The sequence below is a fragment of the Parasteatoda tepidariorum genome, chromosome 3, assembly GCF_982258835.1.
Source record: "Parasteatoda tepidariorum strain Cologne lab strain chromosome 3, Ptep-v5.0, whole genome shotgun sequence".
NCBI lineage: Eukaryota > Metazoa > Arthropoda > Arachnida > Araneae > Theridiidae > Parasteatoda > Parasteatoda tepidariorum.
This window is the reverse complement of record NC_141757.1, coordinates 95,969,979-95,986,410: the sequence shown is the minus strand read 5'-3', so window position 1 is coordinate 95,986,410 and position 16,432 is coordinate 95,969,979. Positions and strand designations below refer to the sequence as shown.

At 30.5% G+C, this 16,432-nt stretch overlaps 5 non-coding genes across 5 annotated transcripts in view; all 5 read left to right on the top strand.

Annotated features, from left to right (window-relative positions):
* TRNAS-AGA (transfer RNA serine (anticodon AGA)) overlaps positions 1 to 75 on the top strand; it is an 82-nt gene extending 7 nt beyond the window's left edge. The window contains exon 1 of the tRNA in view: positions 1 to 75. This exon is cut by the window's left edge and continues 7 nt beyond it. This is a non-coding gene — a tRNA (tRNA-Ser).
* Positions 76 to 268: 193 nt separating this feature from the next.
* On the top strand, positions 269 to 349 carry TRNAS-AGA (transfer RNA serine (anticodon AGA)). Its single transcript has one exon. It is a non-coding gene; the product is annotated as a tRNA-Ser (tRNA).
* A 193-nt stretch (positions 350 to 542) lies between these two features.
* On the top strand, positions 543 to 624 carry TRNAS-UGA (transfer RNA serine (anticodon UGA)). Its single transcript has one exon. It is a non-coding gene; the product is annotated as a tRNA-Ser (tRNA).
* Positions 625 to 817: 193 nt separating this feature from the next.
* TRNAS-AGA (transfer RNA serine (anticodon AGA)) lies at positions 818 to 899 on the top strand. The gene has a single exon. It is a non-coding gene; the product is annotated as a tRNA-Ser (tRNA).
* A 193-nt stretch (positions 900 to 1,092) lies between these two features.
* TRNAS-AGA (transfer RNA serine (anticodon AGA)) lies at positions 1,093 to 1,174 on the top strand. The gene has a single exon. It is a non-coding gene; the product is annotated as a tRNA-Ser (tRNA).
* The last annotated feature ends 15,258 nt before the right edge of the window (positions 1,175 to 16,432 follow it).

Below are 16,432 nucleotides of genomic sequence, written 5' to 3'. Positions count from 1 at the left end.
TGGCCGAGTGGTTAAGGCGATGGACTAGAAATCCATTGGGATCTTCCCGCGTAGGTTCGAATCCTGCCGACTACGAATTAATTTTTCTGTTGCTTGCATCAGCTCGCTAAATCCAATTATAAAAATCTGTTTTATACGATTTAGAACAAAACATATTTTTATTTGTTTAAGATTTTAACCAATTTTAATATATGTATTCCATAACAAAATTTTTGTTTATTTAGTTGAATACTGAAGAATAAAAATTTGGGAACCACCAACCACTCAAGTAGTCGTGCCGAGTGGTTAAGGCGATGGACTAGAAATCCATTGGGATATTCCCGCGCAGGTTCGAATCCTGCTGACTACGAATTCATTTTTCTGTTGCAAGCATCAGCTCGCTAAATCCAATTATAAAAATCTGTTTTATAGGATTTAGAACAAAGCATTTTTTAATTTGTTTAAGATTTTAACCAATTTTAATATATGTATTCCATAACAAAATTTTTGTTTATTTAGTTGAATACTGGAAAATAAAAATTTGGGAACCATCAACCACTCAAGTAGTCGTGGCCGAGTGGTTAAGGCGATGGACTTGAAATCCATTGGGATCTTCCCGCGTAGGTTCGAATCCTGCCGACTACGAATTCATTTTTCTGTTGCTTGCATCAGCTCGCTAAACCCAATTATAAAAATCTGTTTTATACGATTTAGAACAAAACATATTTTTATTTGTTTAAGATTTTAACCAATTTTAATATATGTCTTCCATAACAAAATTTTTGTTTATTTAGTTGAATACTGGAGAATAAAAATTTAGAAACCACTAACCACTCAAGTAGTCGTGGCCGAGTGGTTAAGACGATGGACTAGAAATCCATTGGGATCTTCCCGCGCAGGTTCGAATCCTGCCGACTACGAATTCATTTTTCTGTTGCTTGCATCAGCTCGCTAAATCGAATTATAAAAATCTGTTTTATATGATATAGAACAAAACATTTTTTTATTTGTTTAAGATTTTAACCAATTTTAATATATGTATTCCATATCAAAATTTTTGTTTATTTAGTTGAATACTGGAGAATAAAAATTTGGGAACCACCGACCACTCAAGTAGTCGTGGCCGAGTGGTTAAGGCTATGGACTAGAAATCCCTTGGGATCTTCCCGCGCAGGTTCGAATCCTGCCGAATACGAATTTATTTTTCTGTTGCTTGTATCAGCTCGCTAAAACCAATTATAAAAATCTGTTTTAAGTGATTTTTAAAACAGAACAGTTTTTTATTTGTTTAAGATTTTAACCAATTTTAATAAATATATTTCATAAAAAAAATTTTGTTTCTTTAGTTGAATACTGGAGAATAAAAAGAAATCTATTGGGATCTTCCCGCGCAGGTTCGAATCCTGCTGACTACGTGTAGGGTAAACCAACCAGTGAAGGAACACTACCCAGTGAAGGAACATTTCATATATATTGATTAAAAATAAGAATTTAAAAGTTTTTCTTTAGATTGATTGGTAACAATAGCTTACTGCCAAACAATAGGAAGTCATCTAGCAATGTTTTGGATTACCTGGTCAAATATACTTCTCTGGAAAAATTTTTGAATTTGTTATTATCTCTGCAACACCTTGTTTCGTTGAAAAAATTATAAGGTGAGTGTTTGTATTTATATGTTTGAAGCGGAATTAATTGCATGTAATAGTCTTATTTTTCTCACTGTGAAAAAGAGAATTCAAAATATAGTTATTGAATTTACGTTTTATATTTTTTAAAGCACCATAGCATAATCAAGTACTGAGATAAGGGGGTGTTTATTCACTGGATCACCAAACGATGAAAAACCAGTGAAGGAACAAGTGTTTCTTTACTAGGTTCTTTTCCCAGTTAATGAAAATAAAATGATTTTTTTAATTTTCTTGTACTTTTAGTCATATTATACATTAAAATTCTGTTTCAAAGACAAAAAACAACTTCTAACCAGTGAAGAAACAGGCATGTTCCTTCAATGGGAATACTTCCAGTGAATGAACAGTAATGTGTGAAATATGATTTTACATGACTCTAGGATAAGTACTTCTGCTATATAGAGGACAACCGAAATTTTGTTAAAAATTGTATGAATAATTCCTGAAATAATTTCAGTTCAAAATGTTAATTTAATCTCTTAATTTATTAAAAAATTATAATTTATATTTATTAATGGGGTGTGTAGTTACATCAAATGTTAGGCAACTTAATAAACTATGTTTACATATCGAAAACTAATTAAATATAATCATAAAAATTTGAATAGAGCATTTTTTCGCTGACTTTTGCACCAAGAACTGATAATAAGTTATCATTATAGGATAGCAACGTGATTATATAAATTATAAAAACTACTTTACTATGTAAGATTTTAGAAGCAAGCTCCTCAACAAAAAACAGAGTTAAACAGAAACGATACTCAATTTCTTCAGAAGCTTGAGAGGGAAATCATTCAAGATATGTTGAAAATTTTTAACGCAGCATTAACTGAAGAGTCTATCGAAAATGTCCAAGAGCCTGTACTTTTTTCAATATGGAAGAAGTACGTATTAAAAGAAGACCACTTGGTTAAGTCAAACTTAGGAACAGAGGCTAGTATTGATAATGAATGCATCTTAGATATCGAATTTGAAATGAGTCCTCATGCTGATCCTCTCTTAGTTGAAAAAAGAAATGATTCCGTAAGTAAAATCAGTACTTCTAAAGATCCTCTAGATACAAGTCAACAAGAGATGGATTTTCCTCAAACTTCAAGACACCTTTTCCCCGTCTATTTTCGAGAAATGCATTGTAGAAATATTGTTGAAAAATCAGAAGAAGTTTGGAGGAACCATTTACATTGACCAAATATTGATGATAAAAAGAAAGGTCAAGTAAGAAGAAAAATGAATAAATTACCTTTTGCACTAACTTCAGAGAAATGGCAAAAATTTCAAGAGGCTGAAAGATCTAAAAAAAAGTTAAAACAAGAGAATATGGAGAAGAAAAAGAACGAAAAAATACTTAAAAAAAAAAAAAAAAAGCTTCAAGAAATAAGAGGAAAAAGAGTAAACAAAAAGGTGATAAAATAATAATGATAATTAACAGCATCGGATGACACAATGATTCAGATTTGACTGTCAGATTATAAGAAAGAATGATTTTTTAAAATTTATTTTGTATTTAACATCACTTTAATTTCTAGTTCATGATTACAGAATAAAGTTAGCATTTTACAAGTACTTGCATGTTATAATTTCATAAATAGTCTTGTTTTTATATATTTGTATGGCTAATGAATTCATAAAGAGCATTAAAATATAACGAAAATTAAGTGTTCCTTTACTGGGCAATTTTGTGTTCCTTCACTGGTAAGAGCTGTTCCTTCAATGGGTCTTCTTACTACTTGTTATTTGAACCTCCAAAACTTTAAAACAATATTATGTAAGTTCTCTACAATTTTTTTACATAATTTGCAAATAGTGACAAATATGTTGACACTGTCATTTAACTAAAATTACGAATTTTGAAATTAATATGATTTTTTAAGAGGCAAGCGAAGCTTAAGTGTTCCTTCACTGGTTAGTTTACCCTACTTCTTTTTTTTTCTTAAGGTATTTGCTTGCTAAGAGCCTGTTCAAATAATAAAATTCTATTTTTAAGAAGACTCTTAATGCCTGTTGCATTTCAAAAACTTCTAACCAAATTTAAATACATCTTTCTGAAATGGATACCTCTTCTTGTTTATTTTAACAGTAGATAACAGTTGAAATTCTGAGTTTCTTTTTATTTATTTTTTATTGTGTTTAAATTTGGATCATTTTTAAACTGATTTCGGGAGTTCGATTTTTAGACATGTTTGGTACATTTACCGACAAATGTTATAAGATCCTAGGTATATACATGAAAGTTTTTTTTTCCTTTTCAAACTTTTCGTACTGATAGGAAAATTAGAAAATAGTTTCTCTTTTAGCTGGACTAAAGCCTTTTCTGCAGACTTATTTGATAATTTAACAATCAACTTCTTTATAGCCTGTTCTTATGAAAAAATCCTGTCTTTCATTGGAGTCAAAACCAATACGTCTATTTTATTTTATTTTTAAATTACTTTTGAAGTAATTTTTTGCGATACAAGCCTTACTTCATGCTTTATATTTTAACTGTGAAATTTTAGGATTTCATTCTAGATTTTCAGCCTTTTTTAGTATTTTCAACGGCATTGGACAATAAGTTTTAGAGAAAAAACGACTAGATTAAAATTTTTTGTTATCGTTTTTAATTAATAACAAAATTATTATCGCATCAAATATAAAAAAATGACAGGACAAAAATACGTCATTTTTTTTAACATAACTCAGCGATACTTCAGCCATAAAATTTTTAGAAAAAACAATTTATATCAATTACTACAAGTTTTCCTCGATTCCTATTATAAAATAAAAATTAATTAATGCTCCGAGATGTATTTTTAGTATCAAAAATAGTGGAAAAAATGGCGAAGATTTAACTATGTTTCTTTGATAAAACACCTTTCAATCAATAAGAATACAAAAGTGTAACATATAAAGAATTTTTTACCAACGATTTTGAATTTTTAAATTTTTTTTTCATCTTTTATATATTTTACTTTCGATATTTTCTATCCAATCAAGAGAGAGAATGAGGATTTACATTTAATTATTTTCAAGATGCTCCAATTTTTTTTAATCGTTCCTTCAATTGTGTGGATTTTTCTCAGTGTTTCTTCTATTGAATAACACAGATGTGCACCTGTTTTCAAATAATTCTCTTATATGAAAGAAAATGTAGTTAGTCAAATGTTTATTAAGAAGTAAAAAATAATTTTAGTTAAATTTTTAAAATTGTGTGTTTGTTTTCAGTCAGCACTCTGATTTTTTAACATAATAATTCAATTTTATGCAATATATATGTATGCAAAATCCCAAGTATGCAATATGTTTCGCACCAAAAATGTGTGTTAGTTTCAGCTAATATTTTTATTTGTAAGAAAGATAAATTATTTAATTATTTACCTGCCATGTAAATTTTCCCTCAGGAGTTCATTTCATTAATTATTTCTATTTTTAAGAAGGTGGGATGTTTTCCTTACTTAACAGGCATCCATCGCTTTTTGCCATAAAATTATGACCTTCTTTTATAGTGATTATTTTAATTCGTTTAAAAAAAATAATAATAAAATTAAAAAATATTTTACCAAATTTCTAAAAAATAATAATAATAAAAAAAGGATATTAGACTAATTTTAAAATATATATATATAAATATTATTATTAGACAAATTTGAAAAAAAAAGGAATAATTATCAGTTGAATTTGAAAAAAAAAACTACTTTACAAATTCTTTATTAAATAACTCAAACATGTGATAATTGCTTTTATTTGTTGGGGGGGGGGAGAGAACTTAATTAATAAAATATTTACAAGGTTTGCGAATACTCTCAAAATTGCGTATTTGTCTTAGGTGATTACTTCAATAGTGAGAAAATTTAAAACACAATCACGGCATTAAATTCTTTCTCAGTTACTCAATATTATTGCTAGAAAGATAATACTTGATTTATTTTCAACAATTACTATTTAAAATAACTATTAGTTATCTAAGAATTTTACTCATACTCTCAGAATTGTGTGTTTATTTTCGGTCGCATTTATAATCATTTAATAATTATGTTAATTTATAAACTTACAAAATTATTAATTTCTTATCAAGCATCTAATTTTTTTTACTCATACTCTTAAAATTACGTGTTCATTTTCAGCAAACGCTCCAATTTCGGAAGAAAAAAAAACAGTCTTTTAACGGTGTATGTAATATTGCTTAATCATTAATTATTTCCATTAAATATTAGAAAATTTTATTTTTGTTTTCTGATTCACTGTAAAAAAAAGTTAAATAAATAAAAGTAAAAGATAAAAATTAAAATTAGTAGTAATCTCAATGACGAAAACTGTGCTAACATGAAGATCAAAGAAAGGAGTTATTTCGAAAATTAATCAAAGTTTTTAATTTTCATTTTAGTTATTTGAATCAAACGTTTCTGTTGAATCATTGAATCAGCTATTGGTGAATTATTCAATGAGTGGGCAAATCAGGGCAATAGGTAAAGGGCATATCAGTAAACTGACGAGTTACTGAATTGATATTAGCGAATTAACAGTGAATCAGCTAATGTTTCAGTAGATGAATCAGCTGATCTCAATAAAAGCAAGCCAGTGTAATATTTAATCATCGAACGAGCATTTAAAAGAAGCGTAATTAATTAAGTCTTACTACGGTATGTATAATCAACCCTTATCTCAATGAATTTGAATTTTCGATGCCCTTTCTTTTATATCTTAGATTAGAACATCAGATTAAACTAAAAGTAAGTATAAAAGGTTAAAACAATAGCGAATTGAAGATAAATGTATCTCGCTTAATGACCTCAGAAACTATTTTTTTTTCTTTGTTCTCTGTATCGCAGTAAAAAAAAAAGTAATAAACTCGGTGACAAAAACTGCGCTAACGTACCGAGAGGATCGAATGAAATGAGAAGGACATGAGTTATTTCGAAAATAAATCAAAGTTCCTAATTTCCATTTCAGCTACCTAGATCAAAAGTTCAGTCATCCTCTTACAAAGAGAAAAAAAAAGTAAGAACAAAAAAGCGAGAACTCTATAAATGTATGGGGGGTCTGAGAGAGAAGGTGGGGTGCCAGCAAGTACACCCCTAATGTGATGTCAAAGCAAATATCGAAGAAAGTTTTCTGCCAACCGGAAAGGGTCCAAAAAGAAATGAATAAAAGAAAGAATTCTACTAGACTGAAGATGTTCCCACATTGTATTGATTTTCGATTTTCTTGCGTGTGCGCCCCCTCCATTTCAGGGCGGCGAAAGACAAAGGAGAATATTCAAAGTCTCTTTCGCCCGCCCCTGTTCTATTTCTTCTCAAACCTTTGAGGCGTTTCACATGAGCGAAGTCGAGAGAACGATTCTTTTGATGTTGTTTTGATATGTTGAAATTTTAATGATTGCTAAAGAACATTTCCCGATTCGAATACTTGAAATCAAAACACGCGTGAAGGAATTTGAGACCACTTTCGTAATTAAACAAGAATTAATGCTAACTTAAATTTCTGACGAGGGATTGTTGAGAAATATTTACTGATGGTATAAAGCATCGATTCTGTACATAAACTTCAAATGTCTTCCAAAGAACGACATAAAATACCTGAAAGTGCGTTTGATTTAAATAAATTAAATTAATGAATTTTGATTAAAAATCATCAAAAATTTTAATTTATTTAAAATATGTCAGTAAATATTCGAATTGCGAACTTATGAGGAGCAGTCGACGTTTGAAATTGATAAAATTAAATTATTGCAAGTTTCCTTAAAACTCAATCTTAAGCTTTTAACCTTTTTTTTAGTGATATTTGGGAACTTTTTTTTAATTCTTCTACAGTTTCGTTTCATTTCTTCTTCAGTTTTCTTTTATTTCTTCTACAGGTTTATTTTATTTCTTCTACAGTTTTGCTCTATTTCTTCTACGGTTTTGTTCTTTTTCTTCTACAGTTTTGTTCTATTTCGAGTGTAACCTTTAAGACGTTACGGATGAGTGAAGTCAATGGGATGATTCATTTGATGCTGGTTTGATAAATTGAAATTTTAATGATTGCTAAAGAAACTTTCCCGATTCTAATACTTGAAATCAAAACATGAAAGAAGGAATTTGAGACCACTTTCGTAATTAAACAAGAACTAATGCTAACTTAAATTTCTGACTAAGGATTCTTGAAAAGTATCCATTGAAGACAACATATCGATTCTGCACATAAACTATAAATTTCTTTCAAAGAACGACTTAAAATACCTGAAAGAACATTTGATTTAAATAAATTAAATCAATGTATTTTAATTACAATTCATTAAAAATGCTAATTTAATTAAAACATGCAATTAAATATTTGAATTACGAACTTAAGTGGAGGTTTCATTTTGAAATTTGGTAAGGAACTCGGCACATGAAATTTGTAAAACCAAATTATTGAACGTTTCCTTAGGAGTGAATTTTATGTTTTTAACCTTTTCTTTAGCGATATTTCGAACTGATCTATTTCCTCTACAGTTTTGTTCTATTTCTTCTCAATCCTTTGGGGCATTTCCCATGAGCGAAATTGAGAGGGCGATTCATTTGATATTGTTTTGATAAGTTGAAATTTTAATGATTGCATGAGAATGTTTTCCGATTCGAATGCTTGAAATCAAAACACGTGTGTTAGGATATGAGACCACTTTCGTAATTATCAAGAATTAATGCTATCTTAAGTTTCTGATGAATGATTGGTTTATTTTTTTTTTTTTTGGAGAAATATTAACTGATGATAAAATATAGATACTTTACGTAAACTTGGAAGAATGGCCTAGAATATTTGAAAGTACATTTGATTTAAATGATTTTTATTCATTAAGATCATTAATTGATTTTAAATATGTAAGTAAATATTTGAATTGCGTGCAGAATTCTTTTTGGAAGAGCAAAATAATTCTTGATTTTAGACCAGTCAGTGGAAGCCTGCTCACGCTGAGAGATAAGTTCAATGTATCACTTGTGTGTGCATATGCAAGAACTGCAGATGATAAGGCAACTTTTTATGAAATACTTGAGAGAGTATTTGATTGATTGCCGAAACATGAGATTATTATAGATGAGATTATTTTAGGTAGCATGAATGCAAAAACAGAGAGAAAACATTTCCTCCCACCTACAATTTGAGTAAACGAAGAAAGTAGAATGATAACGGGACTAGTTGATTCACCTGTAGCAGGGACTAATATAGGGTAAGTAGGGTAAGTTACCTGTAGTAAAGGCATGACCATCAGCCCAAGTTTCTTCTTCAGACATAAAAGTGTACACCAATTGACTTAGAGATCTGATGATGGATTAACAGAAAACCAATTCTACCACGTCATGATAGACGCAAATAAGACATTGCTGATGTAAGCAATTTTAGAAAGGCTGAATGTGATTCGGATCACTATTTGTTGAGAATTAAATACAAACTGCGCATCAAAGGAAACAAGGAAAGAAAGCTCACAGGAATCCAAAATTTGAAGTATGACCAAATTAGACAGAATTTCGTTGAAGTACTAGGAAAAATGATAAAAAGGATGTGACAGAAAAATATATCCAAATTGATGAAAAGTAGAACAGAATTAAAACAAAAATTTATAATACGGTGAGAAACTAATTAAACAAATTACTAAAAAAATTGCTAATAATAGAGAATTTCTGGTATACTGACGCTGTAAACGTTGCGTATTAAATCGATTGGTGCTATCCGGGCTGTATAGTTTGTGTAGAACAGAGAAATACAACACGTCTGAAAATGCTGCCCCTCAGGATCAGCGCAAATGAAACAAATTTTATCGAAGGAAGTAAACTGGAAAAAAGAATGGGAAAAAGTAAGAAAAAAAAGAAAATGAGACATTGCAGAGTTCAGAACGCATTAGGCAAATGCATAAAAAATTAAAGGAATCAAGGGGGGCTTCCTACCCGGGACAACTTTCTACAGGAATAAAGAAGGTGATCTAATTAGTGGAGAGGAGGATCTCCTTAAGAGATGAGCAGAATATTTTGAAGACCGTCAGGATTAGTTAAGTCTAGGAGTAAATAATGAGGAGCCGAACCAATCTGAAACATATAGTGTGTTGACGGAAGCGGGGCGAGAACCAGAGTTTGGGAAGTAAAAATAGCTATGGAGAAAATGAAAGACAATAAAGCACACAGTGAATACCAGAAGAATTATAAAAAATAAAATGGTGAACAAGTACTATTTAATAAAATCCATAGTTTCCTAAGAGATATATGGGAAAATCAAATTATGCTCACGGAATGCAACTACGCTATCATTTGCCAGCTTCATAAAAAGAATAATAAATATATTTGCAGTAACTATCGAGGAATTTCACTGCTGGCAGAGATAAATAAAATCTTTGCTCGAGTTTTAGCAGCCAGTCTAAGGTCATTCATCAAAAAATCTCTGAGAGAGTACCAGGTTGCAGGCCTGGCAGATCAACTTCTGATCAGATTTTTTCATCAGAAACATTATAAAGAAATGCCAGGAATTTAACACCATTAGTTTATAGACCTGTAGTCTGCATCTGCACCATTCTGTAATCTGCACTTCTGTAATCTGTAGTCTGTAATCTTCACCATTAGTTTATAGACTTCAAACAGTCATATGGTATATGATAGGAACCGAGAGGAAACAATAAATTGAAGTCTACAATTTCTTATGCAAACTGCATTGGCAGAACAGTTGGGAGTCTTAGTGAAGGATATACACATGTGATAGAAGGCAAAATTAAGCTTCGACTACAATTAATGAAACTAAAACAAAATATCTTCTTGCTATCAGAGATAAACATAATTTTAAAAACATTCAGAAATGAAAACTTGATGAGGAACAGTTTGATTGTGTGAAACAGTTCGGGCTCAGCAATTACTGAAAATAAAATTATCTCAGTTAAAATTACAAGCATTTTAAATAAGGCAAATAAAGCATATTGGTCTATCCAAACTCTGTTAAGACCTGCCTAATAGCAAAATCCTGTTACACAATGATTTTCTCAAGCCTGTGCATTTAAATGAAAGTGAATCCTGAACTTAAGTAAAAAAAGATCAAGAACGTTTTTTAATCTAGGAGAGAAAAGTATCGAGTCTGGTCAATGAATCAATGATAGTGAAACACGGAGAATTTGAAACAGTTTGAAGATTTTGAAAAAGTATAAAGACATTGATGTAGCCACTCACTTAAAGACGAGGAGACTCAAGTGGCTGGTTCATATTCAGCAGATGAACACTAACAGATTTCTGAGAAAGGTATTTGACTCAAAACCTGGCAGCTCTGGACCACGTGGAAAACCAAGAAAAAGGTGGTTGGAATATAAGAAAGTTGGATATAAAAAAGTTAAAAATTAAGTATTGGAAGTTTAAAGCCCCGAACCCTGATTATGGAAGGTCTATCCGGGACCTCCAGGAATAACTAAGCGATGGTTTCATTTTGAAATTTAGTAACGACCTCGATCGGTCGAATAGTTCCTGAGAAATGGAATTTTTAATATACGACTTTTTAAAATTTCAATTTCTCAGGAACTATTCGACCGATTTTGCTTTATTTTGCATTTTGTCTTGCGAAATAGCATTGTTTAAAATAATATAAAAAATTGTATACCTTACAATTAAAAAGTTTTTCGACTAGTAATTATAATAATAAAAAATAATAAATATTTACTAAAGTTATTTTTTGTAATGGAATTATATTAGAATAAACGAATTTTATAATATGCAAAAAGTAAAATTAACAATAAGGGATTCAAATTTTGGCCAGCTTTCCAGACCAAATTATTGTGACTGTATTTCCCAGAAATGTAGGGGGCAACCCCCTACATTTTGCGAGTCAGAAATCCGAATCAGTCTAAAAAAAGGTATGTTTATGCAGAATAAATACGTTTTTGTGTTTAATTTTGTAACTTAAGCTATCGTCTGCAGTAACTAATTAGCATATTTAAAGTCTTTCCCTTAAACCATTATGAACGTGAAGATCCAATCATTAGATCAATAGTTATTCTCGATGCTCTGAATTTTTTTCTTCTTTTTTTTTGTGCATTGTACAACTAACCACAGCTTCCACTTAAATCCATAAACTTTCATTTTTTTGAGAATTTCTTTTTTAACTAGTTCTTCCAGTAAATATTTCATCCCTAATAACTTTTCATCTCTAAACCTCTCCAAAATATATCTTTCTTTTTTTTTTTCATTATAGCTTAAATAACAGCTTCTACACATATTAAGGAAACAACAAAATTTCGCCAACAGCAGTTGATTTTTAGTCCGCTCATCATTCTTATCGAGGCTTTTGCACTTTAGCCAATCCTTTTTATTGGAGATCCACCAATCACCTAAATAGCCAAGCAAAGGTTGGACTAGAGCTTTTCCATGTGGTCAGCGAAGCAAGCAAAGTGGAAACGAGCAAATCGCGTGCCTTCTACAGCAGATGCGTGATGTTGTTGGCAAGAAAAACGTTCTTATTTAGGAAAGAAAATGGAACGATACATGTCTACTCTTTAACGTTATTTTTTCCAAAAGCTCGAAAGATCTCTAAGAAATCTCCTTTATTCTGCTACTCTGCTGTTCATTTCGAAAGATGGATTATTCATTATGATGCATTGTGGGAAAAATCTTCGATGTTTTCCCTCTTACGAGGTCTATTGCAGAAGGTCCTTATCTTTTGGTGTTGGTATGATTTATGCTGTATAAAAGGATTAAGTCCAACTGCTGCTTTCGCTGTTACAGAGACAAAGATAAATGGAGTTATCACAACTTAGCATTGAGGAAATGTTTAGTAGTCCTGAATATTTAGCATAACATCGGAGAAAAGGTTTTTAGATTGGGAATAGGAGTTACTAAAACTGATACAATCCAATTTGTTACGTCGGGAATGTAAATTTTTAAGCTGCTTCTTGTATTGTTTTCTTTGGGAAAATTCTGCAATAATTATATTAAATTTTAATTTTTTAAATATATAATTAAAAAAAATTTTATTGATAGGTCAGTTTCTGAAGTATTTAAAAGAACACTCATGAAATTTTTCATCGCAGATTGTGTCACCTCCATAACTAATTTAAAATTTAAAGACAAACTAGAGTTCAGGCAAACCTAGAGTAGGCCAAGGAGTTTCAATTGCTGAAAAAAAATTTCAAACTATCAAAATTGGAAGAGAACTTCCCCATTGCATTATCTTAAGTAATCCTAAGTTTTAGAAGATAGTTATGACTCTGCCAGTGAAGAAGTGGGCTGTGTTTGTGAAGCAGTTTAACAAGTGCAATAATGGTTCCCGCCACTTTTTATCACAAATGCAATGCGCAATGGGCATATCACGATGTCTTCTAATTAGCATATAAAAATTAGCAGTTTTTTTGAAAAAGTTAGTGTTTTTTAGCATCATAAGACGAGTAGAGTGCTATGAATCGGTCAACGTTTGAAATACTTCTTCCTCAAAACTTAATTCCTATTGCTTTACTTTTAGGTGACAGATGAGATTATTCTGAGCTGTCAGTGGATCTTTTTTACAGCCTTTGGAAAGTAGAACTTTCATTGTATTAATCTTGTATGTTAGTAAGAAACTTGCGAAGATAAGATGCCAAAGTTACTAAATGCTATTAGGCGGAGTAACAGCAGAATGCATTATAAGCATACTGACTTACTTCATTTATGAAACAGAAATAATATAAAATAAAATAAAATAACGAGATATGAAATCGAAGTAGCAAAAAAGGTGTGTTCCTATTGAATCGTCAGAGTGTCTTAGTTTAGCGTTTCAGTACTTCGAAGATGGGTAGGTTAAATCTTGATGATTCGAAATAGCATAGATATGCATAGTTGGAAATGCTTTCCTGATCGGCGATGAACGCAGAAACATCATAAGGAAAAGGGCCGTAAGTGGATATTCTTTTTAATAATAAATGTTCAAAAACAAAAGGAATACGGGTCAAACAAAATATTCAAAGTCCCTTTCACTGACGACAATACAAACCTCACATCTACGGCACATGGAATATCGAATATTCTGAAATAATCCAGGTTCATCTCGAATTTCTCCAATGATTAACAATTCCTAACAAGAACACTTGGAACTCCAACTACCACTTTAGAAAAGCATTTATGACCCTGCATTATGAAAAGCATTATGACCTATATGATTTCGAGTCGTCAGGATGCACCCTAACCTTCTGTAATCGTTTAACGGAGACACCATATAATCTAATGTTGATATATTAAGTATTTTTTGTTTTTTTGAGAAAAAAAAAATTAGTTAGCAGTTTTTAAATTTGGACTACTCAATTGATGAGTGTTAAATTAGGTATCATCTCTATGTTGACTAGGACTAGGTATGAAAGAACTTTTCAAAATATTGTTTTCGAGCAATAAAAGATTAATATTCTACAAAAGTAATTTCTTAATGTTTTTATTATTTTTGTCATAGTTGTTGTTTAATTGGTATTAGATTTCAAATTTCGTGCATAAAATTGAGGAAATAAAATTAAGTTAAAACTGCATTCCAGCGAGAAATATAACATTCCGCTTAAATTAAATTATTATGAATAATTTAATTTAAGCTGCAATTTATTATGTAAATATTTGAAATAATTTTCCATAAGCTGTAATGTGTTTGGAAAATTTTAAATGCGATGCAGAAATTAGAACTCAAACTGAAAAACAAATAAATATTTGGATCTTTATTTCCGAAAAAATTTACTATTCCAGCTTTAAAGATATAGTTCAGTTTTAATAAGTTATTTAAAATATAATCTAGTTATCAAGAGCATGGAGAGTATTAAGATTTTAAATTACAGATCTTCTTTTGCGACAAATTTACATTTTATTTCTTAAAAATTCCAAATCTGTGTTTCATAAATAAATTAATGATTATCATATGATTAGCGAAAATGTATTTGCGAGGAAAATGGGCAATATTTTTGATTTTATTTTTTTTTTAAATTAGAAAGATTAACTTTTAAATTTTCTTTTGGTAAATCGAAAATAAATCTAAATTATAATATAAAAAATTTGCATTAATTTATAATATATACTTTAGAAACTCGCTTTATGTGTTATTAAGTCTCTAAAAAGAGACTCATTTAAATTTATTTTTATTTTGTGTCATTGAAGAATTTATTTTAAATTGATATAAAATTGTCAGGCATTTTTTAATACGCTGAAACAAACAAAAATACACTTTAAATTGACATAACGTACGCCTTTCTCTTAAAATGGAGCATCGTCCACCGTTTCTCTGAAACAAAACCCACAATACAATTCGTCAAAAAACCATTCGTCTGTCAGGTCAGTTGGTATGTCAATGTCCGTAATGGACTAATGCAACAAGAATATTCAAACCTCTGTGAAACTAACAAGTCTCAGCATCTTTCAATGAATTTCTAATTTAAACAATGTTGTAGTATATATTTTTCATCTATAAAATTCTATATGAGGTATTCTTTTACCGAACTGTTTATTTTATCCTTCGACGATTCTGGTGTCCTCTACCTTTATCACTTAGAGAGCTCAATGTGTTCTCATTTTCAGTATTTCTAATTCTTTCCTTCGTCAATGTGCTGCTATTATTACTGATGTCCTCTACATCTATCCCCTAAAGGGCGCGATATAAAATCATTTTCAGTATCTCTAATTCTTTCCTTCGTCAATGTGCTGCTATTATTACTGTGTCGTCGACATCTATCGCCTAAACGACTCGATATGTTCTCATTTTCAGTATCTCTAATTCTTTCCTTCGTCAATGTGCTGCTATTATTACTGTGTCGTCGACATCTATCGCCTAAACGACTCGATATGTTCTCATTTTCAGTACTTCAAATTCTTCCCTTCGTCAATTCGCTGCTATTATTATTGGTGTCGTCTACATCTATCAGCTAAAGGGCTCGATATGTATTCATTTACACTATTTCTAACTTAGCTATAAAAAGTTTTAAAATATAAAATTTGTCATGAATCTCAGCAACTGGAAACTTTGCAAATAAGTATCCAATTGAACATAACAGTAGTAAAATTTAGAAAGTTTCGTTTTCACTGAAAGCAAACAAACACATTTTCAATATAAACTAAAATATAACAATGAAATTAAATAGCTTTTGAATATAATGTTTCTTTGAATATCCTTCGCTTAAACTGTCTTCAGCATTTTGTTGGTCGCGAAGTATTTTCGAGTGCAAGCCAATTTTATTTTAAGATGCCAAATACACTTACAATTTTCTCTACCTTATGTATAAATCTATTATTCTTTTTCTTTCTCAATGTTAATTCTAAGTGACATCCGGGATGAGAAGCAATGCGATATCCAAAATAAATAGAAAAAGAACAAAATTTTTCAACTTTGCAAAAAGAAAACCGAAAGCTGCCTGGCTTATAAAATGAATCCTCCCAGACTTCATTAGCTGCTTCGTCATCAATAAAATTAAGCCCACCATCACCAAACGAAGCCATAGCTGTCGCTGAGGAAGACACAGAAATAAAGAAGGAAACCTGACACTTAGCTAAGAAAAGAAAGAGAAATAGAAAAAAAGTGCCTAATTCACACGCAGGTGCACGCGGTCCCTGGTAATTCGACAAGCCGGCCTTTGTTTCTTTGTTACTTCTTTGTAAACATCGACCATTATTTTCTGACAGCTGACAACTTAGGGAATCCTCTTTCGACAACTAACCGTGAAGAAACAAAAGAAAGCAACAACAAACAGTTTTCTCCAACTTGTCTGCAATGTCTCGTTACTTTTCATTGTTTTTAGCAAATATCGAGCTGTTATGCCAGGTTGGAATCAAAGACCTGTCCACATTTATTTAGATTGGAATTTGATTTGACAAAAC